Source organism: Equus caballus, chromosome 8, assembly GCF_041296265.1.
Source record: "Equus caballus isolate H_3958 breed thoroughbred chromosome 8, TB-T2T, whole genome shotgun sequence".
NCBI lineage: Eukaryota > Metazoa > Chordata > Mammalia > Perissodactyla > Equidae > Equus > Equus caballus.
The window spans coordinates 30974557-30986861 of record NC_091691.1 but is presented as its reverse complement, the minus strand read 5'-3'; the positions used below and the strand labels follow the sequence as shown (position 1 = coordinate 30986861).

The window sequence follows — 12305 nt, the reverse complement described above, 5'->3', positions numbered from 1 at the left end:
TATGTGCCTTTTATTTTAAGTCAACACTAACTCAAAGTGGTAAAAAATAGAAAATAAAAGCAAAGTGGGAAATTCAGGGAATTTCTCAGAAGAGTTGAGTGCTAACTCCAGCCTGCCGGGGCTGAACCCAGCCCGCCCTCAGCATTGACTGTCTGGACCGGCCATCTCTCAGTGAAGAGGCCTGGGACGGAAAGGCCAAACTATGCAGCATTTGTGGGCGGACTGACCGCTCACTTTTCTCCGGGTGTGTTGGTCTCAGCAGCGTGGACGGTCCGTTATTGCAGAGATGTTCGGCCTCTGGAGATGGCCGTCGGAGGCACAACATGCTCAGTGTGGCGGTGATTTCTGCACGGACCCCGAGAGTGGCTGGGACAGCTTTCCACGCCTGAGCTCTCTGGAAGCAGGACTAGCAGAACTAGTCATTCACAGGTTCAATTTTTAAAATTGTAGATTTTGGCTAAGTGTGCACCCTCAGAAGAAAACCCTGTGGAAAGAAGATGTGTTTCATCTTGTCTGGGGAGACTTTATTTCCTACGCATCATGCTGGAGAGCTGTCGCTCAGGGCCGTCTCCCTGACAGGGCAGAAGCTTGTCCAGCTGTTCAAGGGCGGCGACTTCCGGCTCACACTGACGGCTCCTCAGTCTGAAAGGAGGAGCTCTGAGCTGGTGCAAAGATGTTCCAAAGTCAGAGCATCGCTGCTAACAAGGCGGGGGGCGGGGCAAGGCCTGTAAACACTTGACAAACCAGAGCTAACCGATTTCTGAGCTGCCCTCAGAGGTAAAGGAAGCAGCTGCCCCGTCGGGCTCCTGTGCTGGAAAGGGAGTGTTTCCTTTTCCCCATTTTGTAAATTGCACAGTAACTTCGTTTGCAGGGACTCGAGCAGGAGGCAGCTCACTCAGTGACAGGAGGACACAGTGCAGGGTTTTCTAGGTTTATTTCATTCTTTTCCAAGCATAAGAAATGCTCTGCAAAGCCATGCATTAATTCCTGACAAGCCGGCCCCTCCCGGACAGTATTCCTCACCACGTGAGAGGCGCTGACGTGCTCTGTGGGAAAGAACTTGATTGACCTGGTTTAATCCTGTGATTCTCAAATGTTTGATCAGAATCCTTTCGCTCATCCTGTTGAATGTGACTGTGCAGAGGATGCTGGGGAAAGGCGGGTCTGTGAGACGAGGCCCTGACTCTCAGCTGGCATTGAAGGACCCCCAGCATCCGATGCAGCTACTGCAGCAGCACCGACGGTGACTGTGTGCACACGTTGTTCCTACCACTCCACACATGTCCAGACGCTTACTCTTCACCAGGAGCCTGTGAGGGATGATGATTATTATTTACGACGAGGACAGGGAATCACAGAGGTGAGTGTCTGTCAGGACGCAGAGGTTGGCAGCGCTGGAACTGGATCTTGACCGCGTGCTTGTAACACGCGTGGAGCTGGATGGAGCCCCAGGCCTGGGGCCTGTAACCGTCACCTTATGCTGCAGTCACAGCCCTCGGAGCAGATGGCCCTCGCGGTAGTGCCGCAGGCAAGACACAGCCGGAGGGGCATCTGCTGCCCGAACCAGCTGACCTCGGCAGGGCTCGCCCGGCAGAGGTGCGATGGAGACGGCGAGGCCAGGTGAGGCTCAGCCGGGCAGCCCCCTTCAGCATGCAGGCCTGGGTCAGCTCCACGTGTCTGTTGTCCTCCTGGACCAGCAAGCTGGCCGGCACTTCCAACCATGGCAGAGCTTTTCAAGCCTGAGTTGGCATCCGTCTGCCATGGGCCAAAACATGTCACCTGGCTGCACCCCACGTCAGGGTCACGGAGCACCCTCTGCCCACGTGGTAGGAGAAGGTACAGGAAAGAAGACTTCTGGAAAGTCGTTGAATCTCCTCCAGAACACAGAGGTGTGTGGGCCTGGGGCCGCCAGGCATGGGGTGTGGGGGCGGGGGGCGCCCTCTGCAGCACTCACAGCCCAGACCTGCTTTTGTCCTCATTGGACGCCGTGTCACGGCTCCCCCGCCCCATCCAGGGGCAGACGTGGTGATTCCTGACCCACCCCGTCTCGTCTCTGCCCTCCCACGATGACCAAAGAGCACAAAGCATTGTTGTCGGTTCCTCTCAACACGCCGCGGTCTCTGCCACCTCGGGCCCCAGACCTCGGAGCCCAGGCTGCTTTTGACGATCAGAAACCTCTTCTCCGGGAACGCGACGACTTCCCACCCGGCCCATGCTTCACCAGCTCTGTCAGACCATCCCGCTGAGGACGGTCCTCCAGACGCGCCCTGTGTCCCACACGAAAGCTGATCGCGATCTGATCACTCGTTCTGAGTGAACGCTTTGCGTGTCACTGTTCACGAGGCATGTTTGGGGACAATATCTTTTCCTAATAACTTCTGAGCAAAGATTGATATTTCTCATAAAGCAGTCATCAAACCTTCATAAGCAATAATTACGTGTTTATTATGTGAGTTGTAAATTACCTGCTAAGTGTCTAAAAAGCAGTCAAGCCCATGAACGCCTGGTGTCTTGAACAAATTCAATAGACAAGACTCTCCCCCCACTGCTTTCCGATGCTGTGTCAGTGGGGTGAGGAGCCCAGGCACTTGCAGGACAGGAAGACCCAAGGATTCCTGGGTGCCCAGACTGGGAAGGGGACACCGCATCAGTCAGCTTTGTCAGGAGAATGCTGTGTAACAAATCACCCTGAAATGCAATGGCCTCAAACAACAGCCTTGTGCTCTCGTGGATCTGCAGGTCTGCCGAGGGCTGGCTCACTTATTGAGGCTGACTTCGCTGGGTGGCTCTACTGGTCTCATGGGCTCACTCACGGGTCAGCAGTGGGCTGGGTACTGCCTGGTGTGGGCGGAACTTGGCTGAGGAGTCTGTTCCATGTGCTCTCATCTCCCTGGGACTGGCGAGCTAGCCCAGGCATGCTCTTCTCCTGACAAGAGCAGCGGTGTAAGAGCACAGGAACTTCCCAGGCCTCTTGAGTCCTCAGCTTAGAATTGCCTCACTGGCCCTTCTGCCTCCATCTATCGCCCAAAGCAAGTCACGTGTGCAAACCCAGCATCAAGGGAACAGGTGCGGGCGGACACACGAGAGATCTGAGAACGACTGCACAAGCTGTCACAGTTCAACCCCTAACCTTCCAACCCTGTCCCCAAATGCACGTGAGCCACAGTTACAGGACGTGCGGACAGGACTGAAGGGGCAGGAGATTCGTTACAGACATTTAAAATCCTGCCCCATCCTGAGCTGTGCACCCACACTGTCCTCTTAGTGCGTGTGTACGTGTATGTGCACATGTGTGCACATGGGAGTGTCTGCACCCATGCATATAAAATGTCTGCAATTATCCTGTGTTTGAAGCAATTATATTTTCGTTTTTGAGGGATTGAGTTGTTTTCATTTGTCTACATGTATTAAAAAAGAGGAACATTTTCCTATATAGACAAAATAACATTATCACACTTACAAAAAAATTAATAATTTCTGAATCCAGTCTAATACCCAGATTAGATTCTAATACCCACATTTTTTGTTTTTTGTTTTTTCCCGAGGAAGATTAGCCCTGAGCTAACATCTGCCAATCCTCTTTTTTCTGAGGAAGACTGGCCCTGAGCTAACATCTGGGCCCATCTTCCTCTAATTTATATGTGGGACGCCTACCACAGCATGGCTTGCCATGCAGTGCCATGGCCACACCCGGGATTCGAACTGACGAACCCCAGGCCACTGAAGTGGAACATGTGCACTTAACTGCTCACCACCTGGCCGGCCCCTCTGATGCCCAGGTTTTATTCTGATTTTTCCAATTGTTTTCAAATGTTTGCTGTGTCAGTATGTTATAACCAGGACCCAACCAGGACCACACATCACTTCGAAAAACGATGAAGAAAGGGACAGGAGGAAGCCTTTGCCCTGCCTTCCACAGGGCCTGTCATTCAGAGCCTCCTCCAAAGGCTCCGCTTCACAGGACAATGACAGTCACCAAGCAGGGAGGGGACAGTGGAACTGGAAAGTCATCATTGCACAATCCTCAGTGGAAATGAATTATTGATCCAGGGCAGCCTTATCAACTGGGGAGGAACCAACAGGTAGAAAATGAAAGAACAGGATATTTGTAAGGTGCCAAAGTCCCCCAGCCCTGCGATTTCCTTCAGGTCACAGGGGGAAGTTCCACCTGCTCCCTTCTGCCCTGGGCTGCTCCAAACAGCAGGGTGATCCCACACCAAGCTCCAGGAGCCCGGCCTGTCTGGGATGATCATCTCGATTCTGCCCATAGTCAGTGCCCATGGGCCGTGTCTCCTGCACAACCAGCTTCCCAGACCCCAGTCAGGGCCCAGCCTCTTGTCAGCCTTGCCTTCTCCTTCATTTAGTTTTCCCTTGAAATCAGGCTGGGGACATTGATGTCATGACCAGGAAGCTCCCACAGCAGCCGGATGTGCTGACTGGGGGCAGGAATGTGCTGGGGTGGACTCAGGGAGAGTTTGGTCAGAGGCCACGCCCAGGTGAGTCCAGGGCTGCTGTTCATGTGTAGGCCTGAGCGTCCATTCTATGCCAGGTGATAATCACTGAATCTCGTCCTGGACACGAGAGGATGGGACCTGTAGGCCCTGGGCTTTGACAGGACAGAGACCCAGAAAGTGATGCAGACACACCAAGATGGGTTTAGGGAGGAAGCTGGCCAGGGCTTAGATGGAAAGGAGGCCGTGCCGAGCTTTGTCACCGCCTGGCTTGAGCACAGGAGAGTGTCTCTTTGGGACTCGAGGAGTGTGGGCATGCTGGACCTCCTGTCACACCTGTGAAATGTCAGGAGGCCTCCGGCGGGAACTGTCATCATAGTGTCATCTTGTTTGTACCTTATTTCATCCTCCTCCCACCCGAGCTCACTCCTTCCTCTGCTCATGGACTGTCAAGGGACAAATTGTTTTTACAAAATTAGCAGACACCTGGTGAACACATGGTGAAGATGACTCCAGTCGGTTCTCAGAAGATGCACCTGCTCACTTTTGCTTATCGAGTTTCTCCTGAGGCCCAGCTCTTCCTAAGGCAGAAATTAGCAGCAAATCCACTGAAACCAACATGCACGGGATGTGGCAGGCATGATTCACTGTTTAGTCAATTTTAAACAGACAGAGTCAAACCCAGAGTAATTCAGCTGCCACCACTTCCCAAAGGCTCCTCTCTGCAGGACCCATCCTAGTCTGCAACAGCTCCCCAAAGATGCCCCCTTTGCACCTCTCAGTGTCACCTCACCACTGCCCAGATCCGGACATGGGCAGGTGGACTGGAGCGGGACCGGCTCTGAGCAGGAGGTGGTCTCCTCATCCCCCACGTCTGCCGTCAGGTCCCTTCTGTCTGTGTTAATGAGCAACCACCACATCGGCCAGGTCAAACCCATTCTGCTCTTTGCAATGGTTGTTCTCAGTGAGAGCTCTGGGCAAAGGCAGGGCTCCAGCGATGTGTGTCCCTGCCATCACGGTCATTCCTATCATCCGCCACCTGAGACCAACAACGTGGACAGAGGGAGGTGATCCATGCCATCAGCCCTGCAGCTGGTGCTGGGTGTCTGTGGGGCTCCCACACCCTGTAGGAGGTGACGTGGGGACAAAGGACGTGTGAGAAGTGGCCCTGCCATCTGAGAGCCTGTGGTCTGGCTGCAGAGCCAGGGACGCACACGTGTCACCTTGCAGTTCAGAGTAACGTGGGCCGGAGCAGATCCAGTGCCCAGGGCCCTTGGGGCCACCACAGACACCAATTCTGTCTTAAGGACAAAGGAAACTATCTGCAGTTCTCGGGGTTCACAGACTGCTGGGAACCTAGGAACCAGGTCATTCCCAGGAGGCCGGCAGCAGGGACCCCACAGAGGTCACACCCAGGCACCCCTCCCCACACACCACACTGACCGCCATGTGACCCCTCCAGCTCCATCTCTCTCACTTGAGCTCCTAAGTCCCAGAGCAAGACCCGGTTGGCCAAGCCCAGAGCATCTTCCCAACCCCCGGGGACAAGGCGTGGAGGAGCCTCATTTCTATAGCCAGTGGGGTCCCTGTGATCAGATTAACACACAGCATTTACCTGCCCCTGTCCAGGCACGCTCTGTGGTTGCTGGTCTTAACCTGTCGTAAACGATACTCCAATGAGCGTTTATTCATATATATCGATATATGTATGTATAGCACAGGTACGGACGTATTTACTGAACTGGTTTCCAGAATCGAAGGCCCCGTAGAGCAGGTAGATGGAAACAGGCCACGCCGAGTCGGGAGGCGCTTTCCAGGCTGAGTGGCAGCAGCTCCGACGACAACACAGTCCTTCCTTCACAGGGACCGCGTCCTGTGAGAGTGAGGAGGGGTGTTCTGGGTGCGATGCCTCCTTCTGATGGAACTGCAAACGGGTCTGCAGCTGACAAAGGCGAAACTGGAGCCCTGGCCCTTCCTGGCTTCAGGGAACGTTCTGGAAGCCAGGACCCTATTTTTCCCAGAAGAGTAGAGAAAAAACATAAAAGCTGGTCGTGGGCATTTGTTTCCTTCCCGTGTCCGTGTGAGGCAAGGGCCCAGGCTACTGGATCCAGGGCAGATCTCATCTCACTCCAAGCTCAGAGGCCCGAGAAGAACTGATGGAAACGAGACTCCTCTCCATGGCTCAGCAGGCCGAGCTGGGGCTCCTCCTCGCCAGCTCCCGACCAGCTGCTGGAGCCTCACCGGGCGCTTCAGGCTGGAGCCAGGAGGGCAAGCAGCGAGGGAGACGTCACAGGAGAAAGGAAGCACCCAGAGACCAAACAGGAGCGACGTGAACAGTTAACTGGCACCTGTCAGTCAATAGATATTCACTAGGTCCCTGTGCGGACACTGCCCCTCCACATGTGGGGACAAGACGACACAGAGACACCCACATCCAGCCCCTCGGTGGACATGCGTTCCTTTTGTGGGCTGGTGGATTGGTGGGATGAGCCAGTCATGCAGCAGTAACAAAGAACCCCCAGGTCTCAGCAGTTCACAGAAAGACAGGCTTGTTTCCCATCACGCTTCCTGTTCATTTTGATTTGGCTGTGGATTTGCTCCACCTCATCGTCACTCCAGGACCAGGCTAATGAGGCAGCTTCTGCCTCAAACATTGCTGCTCCCTATGGCAGGGAAAAGAGAGAACGTGGTGAGTGACACACTGGCTCCTAAAGCTTCTATTCAGAAGGGATGCCCATCACGCCCTCTCACATTTCATTGGTGCGAAACCAGGAAAGACACAGGTAACTTCCCACTGAAGCTGAAGCTGAGAGAGTTTGAGGGCCGGAGATGCTGCAGCCGTTCTGTATCCATGAGGGGGAGCCTGTCTGAGAATGGAGCTGACTCACAAGAATAAACGAGACAGTGAGATGGAGAGAGAGAAACTGGGCCCCAACGATTGGGTCTTTATTATTATTGGGTCTGCATCCAGCCCTGGAGACGCCAGCTCTAGCCCCAGACTGTGGAGTGGCTTCAATCTCTATCTCATCTAAAGCCAGTTAGAGTTGAGTTTTCTGTCACTTGCCACCAAACAGATTCCAGCTGCACAGAGCACTTGGGCTCTGCCTGGCCTTTCTCAGGACACAGGAGGGGGAGGGTGAAGGGTCCGCTGATACAGGGTGAGCCCCTCACAGGCAGCCACCACGGACCAGCATGAGGGTTGTGCTCAGCTCCAGGTTCTGTCAGGCTGGCGTGAAATCTGGCTTCTTCACGTGCTCACTGTGCAGCTTCCCCTCACCTCCTCCCTGTCTAAAGCGGGGACATGATAGAATGCACCTCATAGGGCTGCAATGGGATAACGGAGATCAGACAAGTAAATTCCTGGTGCCTGTCAGTGCTCCAGAAATGTCAGCTGGGCTTGTCCCCAGTTCCCAGTACCCAGCCCAGGGTCTGGAGCACATGGTTTGTCAGGAAATGTGTGACAACGGTTGAGCAGGATTGTTTATGAGCTAAGAGCCACGTGAGAGGGGACCTCAGAGAACACGTGGGTGAGAAGAGCAGGTCAGAGCTGATGACCAAGAAACAGTGGGATTCAGATGGAAGGAGGCAGATGGGGGACAGAGGCTCGTCCCACTGAGCAGCAACGAGGACAGGTGGGAAAGGCTGGCTGGTGCCGCGTGTGAGGGCTCCACCATGAAGCCCGTGTAGAAGGGCGGCAGTTGTATGAAATGTTGTGACATATCGTCCAGGGAGAGAAGCTGGTTATGAAATACCATGTACAATATTATCCCACGTTTGGTGGAGAAAACATTTTACATACCTGTGCATAAAAACAAAGAAGGAGAGTCATCAAAGTGTTGCTAGTGAATGTGAATTACTAGTCTCCTTCTTCTCTTGTTCTACGAAATTATTACTTAGCTTTAATTTCACAATATCTGAATATTTGGTTTCTAAGTATCTGAATAGTGCACTTATATTTGTAAAAAGTTGTTTTATGGAGCAACAAGTTATGCCAAACTACAAGGAGAAAAATCATTCCACTTTCTCAAAGAAATCAATGTCATATAGAAAAGAAAGAAACTCATTAAGTAAAAAGTAAGAAAGGAGGGAGGGGTGACTGTGATGATGATGATGGTGGTGGTGGAGAAAATTATGATAATGATGATGACAATCCCAGTCCCCTCACTCACCAAGGTGTGTCCTCGGACAAGTGAATGAACCACTCTGTGCCTCAGTTTCCTCATCTAGGATGAAGAGTGAGTGAGCAGATCCCATCACTAAAGCTCCCACAAACATGGCCGGCACAGAGTGAGCACAGTTCACGCTGGCTCTTCTCGTCTGCACATTGGCCAGGGGAGGTCCAGGGTCCACATCCTTCGGCTGGGCTCTCAGAAGGGACCACGGCAGAGGCCACTCCTGCCCAGGCTGCCCAGAGAGGGGATGTGCCCCCCGGGAGGCTGGCTTTGCTCCTGTGGCTGTCAGCGGGGAAGCCCAGCCTGAGTCTATTAAACTCCCTGTCCTGATTTCATGTCCTGATCTTGCTAGAACAGGAATACTGTGTGAGTTCAGAGGCTAGATGCTCTGTAAGAAAAGATAAAGGTGTCTCCAGCAGGGAGAAGAGATGCACAGCCAGTTCCCTTTGTCAGCAGGTGTCAGCACACTTGCCTCGTGGGGGAAGACAGGATCTCTCTGCTTCAATCTTGTTCATTCAAAGCCAGTGTCCCTCAGTTGCCCACACACCACACGCTCACGTCGAGAGCCAGGCTGGGGGTAGCGGTGGATGCACGTCAGATCACAATGACACCTCACCCATGCAGTTTCCGTGGGCTGTGATGTGAGGATGTCGAGAGGCCAAGAATTTCAGGTGATGAACACCTCCCCTCCTCCCTCACCCTGAGCCTTAAAGCCCACCATGAAGGCCACTGCTGGGCCCACAACACGCTGTCCCTGCGCATCCTGGGGAGAAATTGAGGGCACCAGGCTGGGAGAGTCTGCCTGCCTGGAGGACAGCCTCCTGGACCCTCAGGCCAGTGCTGCAGGGGGACGGTGTCAGGAGGGGACAACAGCAGTGCCATGAGCTTCTGGAGCCAGGGAGAGGAGACGCTAGGAGGGGCTTCATGAAGAGGTGGACCAGAAAGGAGCTTGGAGGATGGGCACATCTGACCCAGGCCTGGGGGAGGGGCATTCTGAGGACAGCCAAGGTGGGGACACAATCCCAATGACGGGGAGCAAAGACTGTCCAGGGAGATCAGGGCGTGTTGTGCAACACAGAGAGCGGCTGAGAGCGTGGACTTGGGGCCGGGCTGCGCATGTGAGTGCAGGCTCTGCAGCTCACTACCTGTGCAACATTAGGTGGTCTCTTAACCTCTCTGTGCCTCAACTGTTCACCATTAAAATGAGGATGGCAATGATACTACCTGAGAGATTTGTGATGATGACAAAGGAGCAACTGAAATCACTTAGAGCAGTGATGGGACATAGTGAGCACCATATTCAGTGATGGCTGTGATGACGAGAGTGCTGATGATAAAGCTGATGGTGATGATGATGACACTTGTGATGACGATGGCGATGACAATAACAATGATGAAAGCAAAGAGCCCAGGATGGATATGATTTCCTTCCAGAATCACCTTCCAGGACAAACCCTGAGACTCCCAGAGACTTCTAGAAGCCCCTCATGGCGCTGCTCAGTTCCAGATACATCTCCCTTTGTTAGGCACACTTGCCTCGTGGGGGAAGACAGGCTCTCAGAGAAAAATCACTCTCAACGAAGGAGACAGAGGGCCTTTAGAAAAAGCGCATTCCTCATAAGCACAGCAGGAAATGTAGTTAAGTAATCAAAATTCAATTTCTTTCAGTCTAGTCATAAGTAATGAGACTTCATAGAATTATACATGGAAGTGCAACATACTGCACAACGACTCCTTCTCAAACCTGATTTTCTCCCCTGTAATCGATTAGTAGGATAGACTTGCCTGGGTCTAAATGGTGTTTACCGCCGATCGTGGGGAGAAGCTGATGTCCCCACCCTCTCTAGGTCCGAGCCCCCTGCTGATGCATAAATGGCACAGCCGCGTCACCAACCTGGGGGCACAGCACGTGCAGGGCAAAGGGGCAACCCGCCAGCACGCTGCCCAGGGTTCATGCGGGTCCCCACGGGCCCCGGCTCAAAAGCCACCAGCCTTTGATCCACATCAACTGCTGGCTCTGGACTCCAGCGGCAGGACGGACACTGAAAGGACAACCAGGTCGCCTCGCTCCCTGGTTAGCCGCCCCCTCGCCCCACGGCTTTGCGTCACCAGGTTCTGAACTGTGACGCCAGGACGCCGCGCAGCTGGATTAAGCGGCTAAGGAGCACGTGACGGCTGCTTCCGGAGGTCAGCGGACACACCAACCCCCGCGGCCTGGGGAGGCGCGGGCTCTGCTCTCGGGCCTGAGGGTCGGAGCCCGTGCATCGCCGACACGCTCCAGGGAGGCCGGCCCTCGGGCGCGGTGTAGACCCCAGGACGCCCTCAGGACCCACGGGGGCCGACTCGGCTCAGCGGCTTCCGGGGGATCAAGTGCCGCCCACACCAGGGCTGCTCCAGGAAGGCCACCCGAACCGAGCCCTAAGCCTGCGGCCCCCGGAAGGGAGACACCGCCCGCCCTGGTCCCCGGAAGCGCCAGCGAACCCAGCACAGTGCCCGCGGCTTCCGCCCGGCGCCATCTCCTTCCGGTCCCTTGGGAGGAGGCCCAGGGGGCTTCCCATTTGTGGGCCCGGGTCACATGACTGCGCCGGCTGCAAGGGAGGCTGGGAAGCCAGCGCGTGGTGTCCGCCCGGTGGATTGTGGGAGTCACGAGGAAGGAAACGTCCACGCGGGGAGGGGGCGCTCCAGGACAGTCAGGGGCCGAGGTGTCCCCGCCAGCTTCTCCCAGAGCGGAGCCCGGCAGAGACCCCCAGGCCATCCCGCACCCTCCCCCGCCCCCCCCCCCCCCCCCCGACTTCCCTCCGGCGCCTCCTGTCCTCCCACACACGAGGCCCTGCCCCAGCTCGGGCTCTGGAACGTTCTCTGCCACCTCTGCAGCCAGGCCTGGGCCCAAACGCCACCTCCTCAGAGGGGCGCTCGCTGACCACCCCCTAGGGCGGCCCCTCCCACCCCAGTCATTCCAGAAGGTCTCGCCCAAACCCAGGACTGGGATCACTGACACCACCGCGGGGACGGCTCACCACTGCCTCCCGCTTTCCGCACACGGTTATGAAATGTCTTCGGCGTTGGCAGACAACTCTTCACTCACCCAGACCCCGTGACCCGGCCCATCCGGCCAGACGCTCCAGGGCATCTTCAGAGCAGACCCAGGGCTCCCCGGAAGGAACGTTCTGGGATGAAGCTGATCCGGCTGGTGAGGCTGTTTGTGGTGTGAGCGCCTGTGCGCGCGGGTTCCTCACAAGGTCTAGCTCCAGTGCTTTCTGGTAGCCGCTCACAGTTCTCCGTGACCCAGCTTGTAAAAGGCATCGCTGTCGAGGGCACAACGCTCAACTCTCACACGAATGGCATCTTTAAATTAAAGGGCCCGATCCTGGGCCAACACGGACGCTGGAGGCGAGGCAGGTGCCGAGAGCGGGGAGGACGCCCCAGGATGGGGATCTGTCTGCCTCAGGTCAGAGGTTGAGAAGATGGGCCGTTTTCTGGATGAACCCCGGGGAGGCCCACAGGAGGGTGAGGGAAAGGCTGTTCTGTTTTCCACGACTCAGTTCCCCATGTTCCAGGACCTGCCCGCTCTTAGGGAAGGAAGGCACAGCCCAGCCCGGTGCAGTCCCCCAGCTGCAGCCCGTTGGTCAGATGAGGAGCCCGAGGGGATCAGGGCTGGGCAGAGTGGAGGCCAGCACCTGGC

At 55.3% G+C, this 12305-nt stretch overlaps 1 long non-coding RNA gene and 2 other non-coding genes across 3 annotated transcripts; all 3 read right to left on the bottom strand.

The window, feature by feature from the left end:
- Positions 1–6118: 6118 nt before the first annotated feature.
- LOC138925364 (uncharacterized) lies at positions 6119–10745 on the bottom strand. The gene is made up of 2 exons (XR_011441412.1): positions 8621–10745; positions 6119–7114 (listed from the first exon to the last, which is right to left on the bottom strand). It is a non-coding gene; the product is annotated as an uncharacterized lncRNA (long non-coding RNA).
- MIR9002-1 (microRNA mir-9002-1) lies at positions 6540–6654 on the bottom strand. Its single transcript, NR_128012.1, is given in 1 exon segment — positions 6540–6654. It is a non-coding gene; the product is annotated as a microRNA mir-9002-1 (primary transcript).
- Positions 6540–6654, bottom strand: MIR9002-2 (microRNA mir-9002-2). Its single transcript, NR_128017.3, is given in 1 exon segment — positions 6540–6654. It is a non-coding gene; the product is annotated as a microRNA mir-9002-2 (primary transcript).
- Positions 10746–12305: the final 1560 nt, after the last annotated feature.